The sequence below is a fragment of the Capra hircus genome, chromosome 18 (genome assembly GCF_001704415.2).
Source record: "Capra hircus breed San Clemente chromosome 18, ASM170441v1, whole genome shotgun sequence".
Lineage (NCBI taxonomy): Eukaryota > Metazoa > Chordata > Mammalia > Artiodactyla > Bovidae > Capra > Capra hircus.
The window spans coordinates 14,877,632-14,889,690 of NC_030825.1; the positions used below are offsets into that span (position 1 = coordinate 14,877,632).

The 12,059-nt window shown below is 47.2% G+C and overlaps 1 long non-coding RNA gene across 1 annotated transcript in view; it reads left to right on the forward strand.

Moving 5' to 3' along the window:
- The window catches only part of LOC108637961, a 120,725-nt gene that overhangs the window by 10,840 nt on the left and 97,826 nt on the right, over positions 1 to 12,059 (forward strand). The gene's annotated exons all lie outside the window — the stretch shown is intronic.

Genomic DNA, 12,059 nt, shown 5'->3' on the forward strand with positions numbered 1-12,059 from the left:
GCTTGAGAGGGATTTGGTTTTCGCCGCATGGCCCTTGCCATCTGGCTGTGGATCATGGTGCTGGCCTGTCTGTTCCAGTCTGGCCCTGGGCCTGTGTGAGAGTGAGTAGGTGAAATTCCAGAAATGTTTAAGTATATCTATACTTTATTCCAGTGACCTCAGAATAATAAATCATTTTGTCTGTTGTTCGGTAACCTTTAAGTCCTGCCTTCCTAATCCCTAATTGGCAAAGCAGTTGCAACACCAAATTGCATAGTTCTGATGTAACTATGTAAATATTAACATGCTAGGTCCTGGCTTTGGTCAAGGTTACTCTTTATAATTTGGGTTTTATTTTGTCAAAATACGCCTTTTCTTTCTTATTCCATGGGGTGCTAGAGTTTCCTTAAAACGTGTAGAGCTACAGCGAGCCTCTTGTCCCCACCAGAGCTGTTTCCTGCCCTGTTTTCAGTTGCACACAGTAATGAAACAAACAGTGTGAAAGAACCCCCAGCCCTGTGGCCAGCCACAGCAATTATCCACGTTGTGTGGTTTTGCTTCTTCAGTTGCTCCCACCCGTGCCACACCATGCCCACCACCTGAGTGCTTAAAGCAGACCTCAGCACGGATTGCCCAGCGGGCTGCGATGTTGGGGTCCCTCTGTCGTCTGGAAGAACTACTTGCCTTCTGCCTGGCACTCCAGCGCTGGTGAGCAAGCCCAGGTCCAAGGCTTCATCTGGGATTGACCGAGTCTAGCATTGGTTCCTTGCTTCTAGGACTTTCCTGCTTCACACAGGATCCTGTAAAGCAGGTTGAGAGGAACCAAGCATTCATCCTGATGAGTGAGCAGCTTCCAAAAGCTAGGCACATGCATCAGTGTGATGATCACGCCAGGGTTGTGCGTGTGCTGCTTCACTTGAATCCATGCGTCTTCATATTTTTGGTACTACAATCCATCCTTGCCTAATGGGAACCCTCCGAGGTACTTCTGAGTCCTTTCAAATTCTTAGTTTTTATTTTTCATGTTAAATGCTTTTAATCATTTGAATTTTACATGTTGATGAGTTCGGACAAATTTATACATGCATGTAACCTGCATCACAATCGAGATAAATCGCTTTCATCAGCCCAGTCTACTGCCCCACCTAACCTGCTTCCTCTGGGTCTTTTCTAAACTGTCAAGTAATCGGGACCATCCACTACGTACTTTATGTCCATTCAGCTTCGTTCACAAGCTTCATGTTACTGACACTTATCTGCATAGTGTTGTTTAGCAGAGGCTGATCCCCCATCATCACCGGCAGCATCCTGTGTTTGGCTCTTTGCATGTCCCCATGTTGATGGATGAGCTTCCCTGGTGGCTCAGACGATAGAGAGTTCCACCTGCCAATGCAGGAGACTCTGGTTCAGTCCCTGGGTTGGGAAGAACCCCTGGAGAGGGTATGGGAATCCACTCCAGTAGCCTGGCAGGCTGCAGTCCATGCTGTAGTTAGTCCATTTGGACACGACTGAGCAACTAACACCTTAATGTTGATGGACATTTGTTTTTTTTGTTGTCCTTTGGGGCTGTGATGAATGAAGCTCCTGTGAACCTCCAGGTACAAGCCCCTGTGTGCACTTGTCATTTTCATCTTTTGGGTGAGTACCTAGGAATGGAATTGCTGGGTCTTAGACAAGTGTAAGCTGAGGTGTTAGTCGCTCAGTCATGTCCGACTCTCTGCAACCCCATGGACTGTAGACTGCCAGGCCTCTCTGTCCATGGGATTCTCCAGGCAAGAATACTGGAGTGAGTTGCCCTACCCTTTTCCAGGGGATCTTCCCAACCCAGGGATCGAACCCAAGTCTCCTCTATTGGCAGGCGGACTCTACTGTCTGAGCCACCAGGGAAGCCTGTCCAAGTGTAGGCTTAACTTCATACGCAGCTGCTGAGGTGTTTTCCAACGTGGCTGCCCGCTGTGAACTCCAACCAGGAAGGTTCCCGAGATTGGGTGTCAGAGCTGGGAGGAAGTTGAGGTGAGTGAGCCCACTCCTGGGGTCCCCGTTGGCCAGACCTGCATGAGCCTAGGGAGGGCACCCCTCACAGTGTCACCTGGGTGCCTCATTGCCCCCCATCCTCATCAGCGCTTGGTACTGTCAGACATTTTAAACATTTTTTTTAGCCATTTTACACATTATGGTTTTAATTTTCATTTTCCTAGTGACTAATAATTTTGAACATTTTTTTTCATGTGCTTATCTGCAATCTTTGATGAAGTGTCTACTTTAATCTGTTACTTATTTTTTATTGGGGTATTTTTCTTCTTATTAACGAGTTTTGAGAGCTTTTATCTGTAGTCTGGACACAAATCCTTGATGAGATATGTGTTTTGTGAATATTTTTCTCCCAGTCTTGGCCCTGCTTTTTCATTTTCTTCATAATATCTTTTGAAGAACAGAAGTTTATGATGGTTAATTTATCAATTTTTGTTATGGTTCATGCCTTTTTGTGTCCTCTTCAAGGACTGTTTGTCTGTCCCAAGGTCATGAATAATTTTTCTTATGTTTTCTTCTAAATTTTTATTAATTTAGCTTTTATATTTAGATTTGTGGTCCATTTCAAGATAATCTCTGTATATGCTCTGAAGTAAAGGTTGTGATTCATATATTTTCGTATGGATATGTATTTGTGTCACCAGTGATGGTGAGAGGACTATTCTCCCCACCCCCACCCTACAAATTACTTTGGTACCTTTTTGAACATGAATCAACTGCTTACCTTTGAGTCTATTTCTGAGTCTCTCCCTTTGACCTGGATATCTGTTTTCACACTAACACTGTCCTGATTATTTCAGCTTCATAGTATGCCTTAAATACCGTCTTCTAAATCTGTTCTTCTTTTTCAAAGTTATTTTGGCCATTACAGACCCTTTGTATTCCCATGTAAATTTTAGAGTTGGCCTGTCAGTTTCTGCAAAACAATCTGCTTGTCCTTGTTTGGGACTGGGATGAGTCTATGGGCCAGTTTGGGAAGAGTTGCCATCTTGCTGTGCTGACTTTTCCGATTCGTGAGCACAGTCTGCTGCTGCTTCTGTAATGCCTAGTTCTCCTGTAGCGGCTCTCAGTAGTGCTTTGTAGTTCTCATTGTCAGGGCTAGCACGCAGTTAAATGTTTCTCTAAGCATTTGAAGATTCAATTGTAAGTGATATTTAAGTTTTTTCTTCAATTTCCAATCAGTTGTGCTTATACAGACCTTATACAGAGGAGCGTGATTGATATTCAGTACTGACCTTTATCCTGACACCCAGCTCCGTTCTTGTTCTAGTCTCTTTTTTCTTTTAATTCCTTGGGGTTATCTAGGTAGACATTCACATTGCTTCAGAATAGAAGGTTTTGGTTTTTTTTTAATTGAAGTGTAGGTGATGTGCAATGTTGTGTTAACTTCTGCGATACAGCAAAGTGGCTCAGTTTATACATATATATTCTTTTTATATTTGTTTCCATTATGGTTTATCACAGGATTTTGAATAACGTTCTCTGTGCTCTACATTAGGACCCTGTTGTTTATGAGAATAGAAGTTTTACTTCTTCCTTTCTGACCTGTGTTTCTGCGTCGTCTGTTTCTGCCTTTCTGCTCTGGCCTGGACCTCCAGCATTAAAGGAAAATTGAGACAAGTGGACATTCTTGCCTTGTACCTCACATTAACGAGGAAAGCCCAATATCTAATCATTAGGGCCTGTGTGTTCTCTGGATTTTTCACAGATGCCCTTTATTGGACTGAGGAGGTTCTATTCTATTTCTGACTGACTTGGAGGTTTTTTTTTTTTTTTTTTTTTTAATCATAATCAGTTGCTCAGTTTTGTCCAAAGCTTTCACTGCATCTTTTGAGAGGATCTTATTGTCTCTTTTTTTCTGCCTGAAATGGGGAAATTTGTTGATTGATTTTAAAAATGTTCAATGAACCTGCATTCCTGGGATAAATCCCACTCGGTAATAATGTGCTATTATTTTCATACATCTCTGAAAATGGTTTGCTTATATTTTGCTAAGGAATTTTGTGTCTGTGCTCATGAGGGGTCTTCATCTGGTTTTGGTGTCAGAGTAACAGGCCTCATAATGTGGGTAAGAGAACATTCCCTTTCCCTTTCTCTGTATTTTCTGAATGAGTTTGTATGATTTTGGTGTTACTTTTTTCCTTGAATTTCTAGTAGACTTCAGTGATGACTCCACGAGGATCTCTGAATCCAGTTAGAATGTAATTGTTTCACCTGTTTTCAGTGTTTTTTTTTTCTGATTGCTTTCTATTCAGTCAGTTGATTCTGATTTTTTCACATTAAGTTGATTTTTCAATATTTGTATTTGAGCTTACAACTAAAGATAGAAGTGAGATATATAGTCCAGGGGTATTCAGACATGACAATAATTGTGATTAATATTAGGAAGACTGAAGTGTGTAAAACAGTACATGCTAGGCTACAAGTGGGAGAGGCCTTGGGGTCACCCTGTCCCCCTCACCAAGTTTCTGTGTGTATTGAGAATGCCAGATGGATTCAGGCTGTGGGTGAGGGTGGGTCTCCTTTTGATTCGGATTCTATACTTGAGACGAAGACGATGAGATTTGGTGACAATCAAAACTGTGTTTAGGTGGAAAATTTCGTTACTTGAAGCAATGCTTACTCCTAAGCTGCTGCTAAGTCACTTTAGTCGTGTCCAACTCTTTGACCCTATGGAGCCTGCTAGGGTCCTCCGTCCATGGGATTCTCCAGGCAAGAATTCTGAAGTGGGTTGCCATACCCTCCTCCAGGGTGTCTTCCCCACCCAGGGATTGAACCCGTGTTCCTCGTGTCCCCTGGTTTGCCAAGCAGGTTCTTTACCACTAGTGCCAGCTGGGAAGCCCTGCCAGCTCCAGGGGGCTGGGCAGACTGCCCAGGAAGGAGTCAGGACCCGCACCAGGGCCTGTCAGAGGCCTCTGCCTCCCCGTTTCCCAGACTGTCCCTGCTCTGCTCACCCAGGCTGCAGGGAAACACGGCTGAGGGCAGTGATCTGGGGGCACAGGGGCGGCCGGCAGGCTGTCTGCTGTCAGGGCATCACTGTGCTCTGACCAAACTCAGGCTTCAGTCAGGGTCACAAGGTGGTGGAATAAAGAATGGAGAGAGCCCCTCTCTTTGCTGGAGGCCTTGCACCAAGATGAGTAAGTGACACGCACACCTTTGCTCCTAAAACTGGCAGTGTGCTCACATCTGTCATCTAAATGGTTAACAGTGAGGAACGTGAGTTAATACAAACAATTTGTAATAAACCACTAGAGTATGAAATTCCCAACAATCCAAAGGCACTGGCACTCCTTCCAAGGAGACCTCCTTGGGAGCAAGAGATGCCTCCACTTGCTGGTCGCGTTTGTACAAGTCACCAGCCCTCTCTGAGCCTAGGAGTCCTTGACTTAAACGATGGGATTAACCTCAGGCTGCCTTGTCAGAGCTGTGGGCAGCGTCTGGTTGGCAGAAGGCCCCCCTCTGACCTGCAGCTGCTCTCTCTTCTGTGTTCCTGTGCTGAGCTGTGAGCCTGTGACTCAGCAGGAAAGGTGGGCTCATCCCTGACTTGAATTTACTGTTGAGGGTGCTGTGTTGTATTATAGCAGCTTATCAAGCTTCTGTTGCTCAGTCTAGAGCCTTGTTTGGTTTAATGGCCAGTGCTTAGCACTCAGATGATAAGTAGTAAACTCTTGTTCAGTTGAAAGGTTTGCTTAACCAGCCACTGAAGTAGTCTGAGGGAAGCCTTAAGTTCTTTGGTTTGAAAAAGTTACCAATTTGGTAGCTGAATTCTTGTACTCAAAACCCTGTTGTGCTGCAGGAGGACATTTTTGTAGCTTTCTCTTTAGTGAAAAACAGTTGTCCATCTGATTTTAAAGGATTGTTACAGTCATGGGATAAGGAGTTGATGCTCTGAGACTCGCCACAGTCCAGTCCTTGCCTTGTGGCAGTCATATGTGATCCAGATCTGGGCAGTAGGCAAAGGTGTTCTTTGGAAAAACTGCACATCACACATAACATGGATGATTCTGCTATAATGTAACGTGTGCATTCCTAAAAATCAACACATCCTGTAAAATCACACAGTAAAAACCACAGGGTTTCTGGGAAAGCTGGCACTGGGGACACAGCCCTCAAAACTCTATCAGTGACAAGTAAAGATGGAAGCCCAATAAAAGGCCACCGTTTCCTGGGTTCAGTGGGTGGATATGTTGCCACCGTGGTTACCCTGCATGTGGCAAGGCAAGAGTTTGCAGGGGACATGAGTGGAAGGGGGTCCTAGAGGGGCCGGAGGGGTCTGGCTGGGGTAGGAGTGGGTATGCCCAATGAGGGGCCCTAGGCCTGGGGTGTGTGCAGCTCTGTTCAGTGGCGTATCTGAGTTCCCCAGTGTTTCTTGGCAGATGAAATTACACATAAGAAGACAAGCAATTTGTCTTATATTCAGACTGTTCCCTAATACATCAGTCGAGTTGAACAAATTTGTGTTTTCACAACAGGCGTTGCAACAGGGCTTGCTGGGGAGCTGTCTGGGTCATCCTGGGTTGAGTCTTTGTAAAGTGAAAAGTTGACACACGTCATCCTACACTGTTGAATAAATTTAAAAGTGACCACTTTTCTCAGCCAGAGACTGTTGAAAAAATGAAAAGCAAAACAAAAGAAGGCAAAACAAAACAAAGGCTTGGAGTGTCTGCTAAGCCTGTGACCCGTCCAGAGGCAGACGGGGGCCAGCTAGTGCCCCCAGCCCTCCCCTCCGGGGGCAGGCTTTCCCAACCACCCTTCCTGGGCCTTCTGGCCCTTGGGCAAGGAAGGAAGTGTGGTTTCACGTTTCCACGGTTCCATGGATAACACCACACGCACCCCCACGCGAGTGTTGTGCAGATGCTGGGAGATGAAGCTGGCGAGGCTCAATGTGGCTGGCGGGGTGCCGGTGCTGGGTGCAGATGTGGCTGGCAGGGTGGGAGAAAGTGGACTAGGAAGGCAGAGCTGTGTCCAGCGGTCATCTCGGTGGACATTCCATTCAGGAGGGATGCGTGGAACAGGGCTCAGCCGTTGCCCTGTCCACTGCTGACGGGCACATGTGCTGCCCTTGGACATAGCCGAGGTCAGGATTCACTTCTGTGACCTCCTGGGGGTGGGTCCCTTCCTCACGGGTGGCTGGGAGTCCCCAGCTGCCCACACATGGCACATCTGGGCCAGGCAGGACACGGTGCCCACTGGCTCCTGTCCGTCTTCAGGGGAGCTGAGGACAGTGGAGCTTGACCTCAGCCCTGCAGGGCCCGGTCAGCTGGGAGAACACATCCAGCCTCTCCATCTGCTTTGCATCGTGGCCCGGAGTTCCGATGCTTTGCAATCACTCTCCGCCACATGTTTTGGAAATTACCCTCCACAGCACAGCCTTGCCGATGACTTCAGCTGGCTCGTGCTCCCTCGCTGTAATGTCACAGGACTCGGCCTGCCTGCCATTCCAGCTTAGAACTGGGAGGCTCTCGGGGACCCGGGGTCCCTCTGTGCTCCCCTCTCCCTGACCATGGGCCTCCCCGGCCACAGCAGTTGCCACCTCTCAATCATTTCTTCACCAGTGCTCGGCCGGCCTGCACTCCACACAGGGTAAGGGTTCCAGAGGTGCTGCCTCGGTGGTTGGCGGGGTAGCAGACCCCAAGGATGTCCACATCCAGACCCCCAGCATTCATGGATATGAGATAGGGTCTTTGCAGGTGTGACTAGATTAAGGGCCTTGAGGTGGAGTATCCAGGTGGGTCTGTGTCATCACAGGCCCTTACAAGGGGGAGGCAGGAGGTCTGAGAGCAGGACAGATGTGGTCACAGGGGCAGGGATGGGGCCAGAGAGCCTGGTGGCCTGTGTGCTGCTGCTGTGAGGATGGAGGGAGGGGCCCCGAGCCTCTGGAAGCTGCAAAGGGGCAGGAGCACAGACTCCCCAACCTCTCCCCCTAGAACCTCCAGAGGGAACTGGCTCCCAGCCCCTCACCAGAGCTCCGTGAGGCCTGGGTCTGGCTTGGGACCCCCTGACTTCAGGTCAACTTGTGTGGCTCTAAGTCACCAAGTCCATGGTTGGTTGTTCCCAGCAGTCACCTCTCTGCCCTGCTCAGCTCCCTTCCTGGCTGTAAATGTGAACCAAAGGACAGGGCTGTGGATGGTGGGTTCTGGTACTCTGAGCCAGGGCTGGTAGGCTCAGCTAACACCCGCTGCCCACAGGTCTGCTGTGTGCTGAGCTCCGTGACGTCTCTGTGCCTGGAGCTGGGATAATGTCCAGGCCACCTAAGCTGTGCCCGCCCAGTGTCACAAACTCGTCAGGACTCACACGACCCAGGACGGCAGTGAGTCAGCCTGCATTCCGCACGCTCACCCACCCAAGCTCCGCTGCCACTTATCAAAGCATTTTTTGAATAGTTTAAAACATCTGTACCTCCTTCCTTTGGATGTTCTTGCTGGTGACAAACCTTTATCTTGCAAGAATGGATTCAAATTTCAGGACAAATGAAAGTGGCTAGAACAAAGACTCACTGGTGTCCTGGTCCTCTGTAAGTGAGGTTGGAAGGCTGCCCGGCAGCTCAGCAAGGAAGGATTAAGTGAATTAAGACACATCGTCAGCAGGTCTGCAGGGCCCCCGCAAAGCAGACACCCGGCGGACAGAGGTGCCCTGGGGTGGATGGGGGCTTTATGAGGCAATGGGCGCGGTGGGCTCCCTGGGGAGAAAGCCCATGGACATTTCAGCCAAGGCTCCCAGGGATCTGCGTGGCGGTGGCGTCAAAGGAGGGCACCTCCCTCTGTGTTCCTTCTCTCAGCAAACCTTGATGGAGGGAGGTTGCTCCTCTGTGCTGGGTGGGCTTGGGGTACAGAGTGAAGAAGAAACATATCTGCTTGAATGCATCAGCGTTTATTTAATAAATCCCTAATTGATGGGTTTAAGTAGTTTGGGTTTTTTTCTACTACAAACCACATGGCAGTGAGCATCTTTATTTATCCATCCTTGTGTAAACATCTTATTAATGCCTTAGGATCTACTTAACATTCAGACAGGAATCCAAGTAATTCCTACAATGCTTGCTGCCCCAGCTTCCATTCTGCTGACCCAGGGGTCCCCCACGCCTCTGCTCCGGGGGTCAGGCCTGATGGCTGCTAGGCTGATGTGTCTTCAAGGAGGTGCAGGTGGTCAGGGCTCCCTGCCCCCATGGGAGGTGGAAGTCAGCTGGCTGGGGCAGGGCTCCTGGGCAGCATCCCCATTTCTCCCCCTCTTTCACTTCCCAAAGCCTCCTTATCCCTAATGCATATCTGCTAAGGAATTTCCCTGGCACCTTTGCTTGCCGGCCACTCTGTGTGGGGTTCCAGCCCATTCCGATGGCATCTGGCTAGAAGAATTTGAGGCGGGTCTGGTTGTGTCAGTGATGCCCCCGGAGAGTTCACCCCAGGTGGTGTGGAGCTGGGAGGTCCATCCCGAGGCCACCCCAGGGCCTGCTGTTGACAGGAGCTCCCTGCACAGCGTGGCACCACCTTGCCAGGGAACAGAGTTGGGCTCTCTTGGTGCAGGTCTGCATATCCCTGGTAATCAGGGTGCCCACAACCCGTGCACCTACAGCCACACGTGTTCTAGGGTTGCTGGGGTAAAAGATGGAGCCCTCCCATGAAGCTCAAAGGAGACATGGATTGAAAACCTTTGCCCTTGGCCTGGGGACATGAGGAAAAATGTGACCAGAGCTGCCAACACCCTTTTACACAAGTTCAGTGCTGGAGAGAAACAGTTCACACAGATTAGAACGTGGGACTGTTAAACACTGTTGAGATTCAGGCCTACAGTTGTCTTCACATATTTGAACTCAAATTCAAAAGTTGATTTTTGTTGAATTATGTCTGTAAAATTTTTTTCAGCTTTTATTAGTTTGGTGTGGAGCGAGATATGTAAAACTTAACCATTGTTTAATACTTTATAACAGACAAGTGAAGTTCGCAGTGAGGAAGAAGCTCCCTTTCTGCCCAGGGGTTTGAATAGAACAGGAAGTTTGTCCCCCAAAATGAGCTCAAACCTTACCAGCAGTGGGCCTGGGAACTGTGTTTATACTATCTCCATGGCACAGAGTCAAGCAGATGAGACTCTGGGTAAAATGGAGGCCAGGGGGCTAGTGAATGCAAGGTCTCCAGACACCCCCAGAAAAAAATCAACTTATGCCCAAGATGAGCACATAGTGAAAAAAACCACACTAGGAAATGAACTCTCCTGAGGAAAAACTAACCAACCTAGAATTAGCACTCTGTCAACTAGAAATAACAGAATAAAATGAAATAAATATATTTACTTAAAATTATGAAATATAAAGGGAGGACTTAGAATGAAAGACCAGAACAGGAGAAATGGATTTGGAATTGAACCTGAGGATCTTATTTAAATGAAACAATATAGCCTTTAAAATAAATGAACTCATTGGGTAAGTTACACAGAAAAAACTCTAGCAAAGTCAGTGAGAAGGAAGGATCTAAGGACACAAACGAGAGAAACAGATGTGAGGAGAAGACAGAACCACTTAGAAAACAGAGCTGGAGTGGGGAAGTCCAGTGACAACTCCTGGGATTTACAGGTGGTGAATGGGGTATGAGAGAGGCATTAGAAGATACTGGGGAAAAAGTCAGGGAAAAAATCTTGCCCTTCCAGTTATTAAAATAACCCCAGCCCTCTTACACTATTGGTTGGAATGTAAATTGGTGCAGTCATTATGGAGAACAATATGGAGTTTCCTTAAAAAACTAAGACTAGAGCTACCCTATGATCCAGCAATCCCACTCCTGGGCACGTATGCAGAGGAGAATCATGGCCTGAAGGGATACATGCACCCCAGCATTCGCTGCAGCACTGTTTAGAGCAGCTAAAGCGTGGAAGCAGCCAGGATGTCCATCGGCAGAGGAATGGGCAAAGGAGATGTGGTCCATGTATGCACAGTGGAATATTACTCAGCCATTGAAAAGAATGGAAGAATGCCATTTGCGGCCACATGGGTGACCCTAGAGATTGTCATACTGAGTAAAGTAAACCAGACAGAGAAGGAGAAATATCGTATGACATCCCTTATATGTGGAATCTAAAAAAAATGATATAGATGAACTTGTCTATAAAACAGAAACAGACTCAGAGACTTAGGGAATGAGCTTAGGGTTGCCAGAGGGGGAGGGATTGTTAGAGAGTTTAGAATGAACATGTACACACTGCTATATTTAAAATGGATAACCAACAAGGACTTGCTGTATAGCACAGGGAACTCTGCTCAATGTTATGTGGCAGCCTGGATGGGAGGGGAGTTTGGGGGAGAATGGTTACATGTATATGTGTGGCTGAATCCCACTGCTGTCCGTCTGAGACTGTCACAACATTGTTAAGCAGCTGTACTCCAGTATAAAGTTAAAGATTTAAAAAAGATACACTCCAAAGCAATGGTACTTCAAAAGCATGGTGCAGAGACAGGTAAATGGATGTAGAAAATAGAGTCTAACATGTGGCCCTTTAAATGATAATTTAGGAATTTGGAAACACTTCAAACAGAGGAAAAGATCATTCAGAAATATTGATAGTACAATTAATTCACCTTTTGGAAGAAAAAAACGCTGGAGCCTTACCTCATGTGCAAAATAAAGCCTGTATGGTTGAAATGGCAAAAATATAAAAACAAAATATAAAATCTATAGAAGAAAAATATAATATATTCATAATTCTACTGTAGGAAAGGCTTACTACCCCCAATTCCAAGTCCATAAAGGACAAGATGAATGCTTCCAGCAGTGTAAAAAATTAAGCTGTTGTGTAGCAAAGACATGAAGGCGGAAGTTGCAAGATGTGCATCAGGCTAGGAGGCAGTACTGCATGTGGAGAAGGTAGCCCTCCCCCCCAGAGATGCCTGCGTTTGAATGCCCGGGACACCTCCTTGCCAAAGGGACTTGGACATGTGGTGAAGTTAAGGCTCCTGAGATGAGCTGTTCCCGGAAAGGGTGGGCCAGTGTCATCATAAGTTCCTTACAGGAGGGAGGCAGGAAGGTTGGAATCAGAGGAGACGTGACCATGGAAGTGAAGGTCAG